The sequence below is a fragment of the Populus euphratica genome, unplaced genomic scaffold, assembly GCF_000495115.2.
Source record: "Populus euphratica unplaced genomic scaffold, PopEup_1.0 scaffold352.1, whole genome shotgun sequence".
Taxonomy (NCBI): domain Eukaryota; kingdom Viridiplantae; phylum Streptophyta; class Magnoliopsida; order Malpighiales; family Salicaceae; genus Populus; species Populus euphratica.
Genome location: NW_011500245.1, coordinates 5,565 through 9,265, shown reverse-complemented (window position 1 = coordinate 9,265; position 3,701 = coordinate 5,565). Strand labels below are relative to the sequence as shown.

The 3,701-nt window shown below is 34.7% G+C and overlaps 1 pseudogene; it reads right to left on the bottom strand.

Moving 5' to 3' along the window:
• Nucleotides 1–405: 405 nt before the first annotated feature.
• LOC105112636 (major allergen Pru ar 1-like) lies at nucleotides 406–1,065 on the bottom strand (annotated as a pseudogene).
• Nucleotides 1,066–3,701: the final 2,636 nt, after the last annotated feature.

Here is a 3,701-nt window from a genome sequence, read left to right as displayed (position 1 = left end):
CAACCGTGATAGAAGGTGCCTAAACTAACCCAGGCACAAATAGCAACAACACAGCCAAGAGGACCCGGCAGCCTACATTGCAAGGAACCAAGAACCTGCCAATAGAAAGAACACTGTAACCGGGCGAATCGAAATGACCCTCAACCCACAGATACCAGGAGGAAGGCGAGGCCACTATCACAGCAGCAAGAGAGAGACCAACTGGACGTCCACAAGGCGCAGATGAACACACGCATGCAGACCGACAGCAAGAGAAGAATGACAACCTCATCTTTTAATATTATTGGAAATAGCAGGACTGAAGAACACACGGACACTGTTTATTACCAAACCAATTGAACCTTTTGGAACACTAAAACAAACATCAACACTAACTTATGAACAAAAATATCCGAAAAGACACATTTAAGCATCAGGATTTGCCAACAGGTAGGTTTCAATGGCCTTGAATAATCCCATTTGCTTTTCTTGTCCATCTTAATTTCATCTGCTTTTGCGTCCATGTTGCCAACAGTGTAGTATGTGGTGCTGGTCTTGCACACCGATCCTCCGTCAGGGGAGGCTTGGATCTTAGATTCGTTACAGATATTTTCATATGTGTTTGCCAAGGCATCACCTTCGAACACAGTGTACGCGTATGAGAAATCTCTCCTTGAAAGATAGGCTGCCTGAGGAATCAAGAAGCATGGATAGTTCTTTAGTTCATATGTATTTAAGACTCGATCTTGGTCAAAAGTTCAAAATGCAAATCCATATTGTTAGGTTTTCAGCTCATTTTTTTTTACTAGGAGGAGCATGAGTGAAACCACTCTATTCAAAATGATGGATTGTGACTATTATGGAAATCATGTATCAGACTACTAGTGAAGCTACGTACTGACCATCGCCAAAATAAGTTTGCTTGATGGTTCCAGGCCCTCCATCTCCTTCAAGAATGGCAATGCTTCTTATAGCCTGTGGCAGGGCTTTGGGCATGACTTCAGCAGCATCAACGAAAAGGGCCTTGAACAGCCTGGCTGGTGGGATCACAGTACAAGCCTCTGATTCGTAAGTGAAAACTCCCATGATAACATATATCTGCTGGAGTTTGAAGATGGTCAAATGAAGAAGAATTAAATGTGAAGATAAATGTCGATCAGCTTGGGTTTGAAGATTAATGTTTAGGATGGAGAAATGGTAGAACTTGATTTGCTATTTATAGATAACAGATTGAGGCTTTTCTTGTTCCAAAGATTCGAATTAAATCTCTTTCTGTTTTAGATGCCGATGGAATGAAGAGACGCTTTGTCAATTAGCTTTAAAATAATATTCAATGATGATTCCAAATGGTGTCCTTACCCATGAAACAAACATCATAGTTAATCACCAAAATTAATGATCTAATTAAATAGATGAAGAGGACAAAACTTTGGATCAATAAAATATTAGTCTGGATATGCTGTCTGTAGCGCGGGCGTCATGAATGATCAAAATGCCAAATCCAAAAAAGGGATGTTCCAAAACATTTTTTTGGGAGATTTTTAAATTTTTCACATGTAACTCATTATAATGAAACTATTTGGAAAAAAATTATATAGTCTTCACCTAGATAAATTATTTATGACAATTTAACTATTTCAAAAATCTTTGAATTTTATTAATAGGAAAGTTGCCTAGTACAACTATATCATTTTAAAAAATCTTTCAACTTTTCACAAAGATCATCTTTTACTACACGAATCCAATCTTTTTTTAGTGCGTTTTCTATCCCTCATCGTAGTGTATTTTCTAACCCTATCTATTTTTATTTTGAGTGTACTTTTAAACCCTTGTCTTCTAGATAGTGTGCTTTTTAGTCTTTTTTTTTTCATTCTGAGTACTAGTGTGCTTTCTAGCTCTCGTATAACAAATAATGTGCTTTTTAACCTTATCTTTATCATTAAGTGTGCCTTGGAGCCCTTGTCCTTTGGATAGTGTGCTTTCTAGCCTTATCTCTCTTTCTAAGTGTGTTTTCCAACCCTCATCTACTATATAGTGCACTTTCTAACTCCTTTTTCTCTTTGTCTTTGTGCCCTCATCCAAGATAGTATGGTTTTTAGCCCTATCTCTTTTTCCTTTGAGTGCATTTTGTAGCCCTTACTTTAAACACTTTCAAAAAGATTCACCATTTCTTGATATGGTGAATTTGTTATCTCTCATTCATTTTTATTCTTTCCAAAGTTTACTATCTAAAGTCTCTTATAAGACTTTCTATCATAAGCATTGTAAAGAGATATGACAACTATCATAACCTATTTTTGGGTTATTTCCTAAAATTTTACCCCCTTTTCTTTTAATAATAATAATAATAGCAAGAAAACTGATGATTTGAAAAAATTAAGCTGAGAGGATTTCAAATTTAAAGGAATATCAAGTTGTAATTTTGAATGAATTGGGAAAAACATGAAAGATGATGTGGATTCAAGGTCAAATCAAATCTGGATGAATCTACATAAAAATTAATACTAGAGATATAATTAAATTTTTAATAGGCCAATTTGATTTAATCATAAGCTAAATTAAAAGTTTAATTATGTTTAAGAATTAATTTGGGTCAAATTAAAGGATTTAATTAAGAAAAAGGACTTAATTATACTTTAAATTAGTCAAATTAATTTTATTAGGCACTTAATTAGTGAAACATTAAGTTTGGGCACTCAATTTGGTCTTAATTGAGAAAATTAGAATTTTAGAGGACCAAACTTAATTTCTACAAAGTGAATTGATTCAAATTAAGGTAAAATCACAAGAAAATCAAAGTTTTGGAGTTAATTAAGGGTTAAATTAGAGAATGTAATCACTAAACAAAAAAAAAAGTAAAGGAAGAAACGACTCCACTATCGCTGCCAATTTCTAAATTAGTAATGACACAATTGCTTATCTTTAAATCGGTAGCGATTCAATTTTCATTAACAATTTCTAAATCAACAGCTGTTGTGTGCGTTGACAAATTCATGTGTCAATCATGGCTGTAATACTTGACATAAATCTAAGTAAAATGTTAGCTTATACCACGTAAGAGTTTAGGGGAGCAAACTAGTTTGCTTTAAGGAGTTAAGAGAGGGGGGAAAACTGGTTTTAGAGAAATCAAAGCAGGGATAAGAACACATTTAAGCCATCCCTAAACACCCCACTTCATTTAGGGGGGTATAAATGCAAGAAGAGAGAGAGGGTGGCCCTTTCTTTTCCCCAAAACCCGCCAACTGCATACAGCAAAACCTTTTTATATTTCCCAAAAAGAAGACCCCCAACGCAGCTGCATGCATCCCTTTTGAACCCTAGAGAGGAAAGGAGAGTTAATGAGTATCGAAAATGCTTGAAACTATGGAAAGAGAAGGTGTGCAACAGGCCGATTGGTGCAAGTAAAGAAGGAATGAAGAAAAATTCAAAACCAAAAAGGAAAAAGAAACAAAAACTGTGAGTAGAGGAGGGAGAAAAACTTGTTAAATTCCTTCCTAAAGCTACTAAAAATAGTAAGGTATGAACCAAATCTTTTCCCTACTCGTTCTTCACTCTTTGGAACTGAAAGGAAGAAGAAAACCATGAGAGAATACCTAAAATTTCACACTAGTGATTAGTACTTAAAAGTGCATTTTTATGATGGTTTTATATCATCATTTTGCACTTGAAGTATCAATAACTCCTTAACTAAAGCATGTTTTATAATAACATATCTAATAATA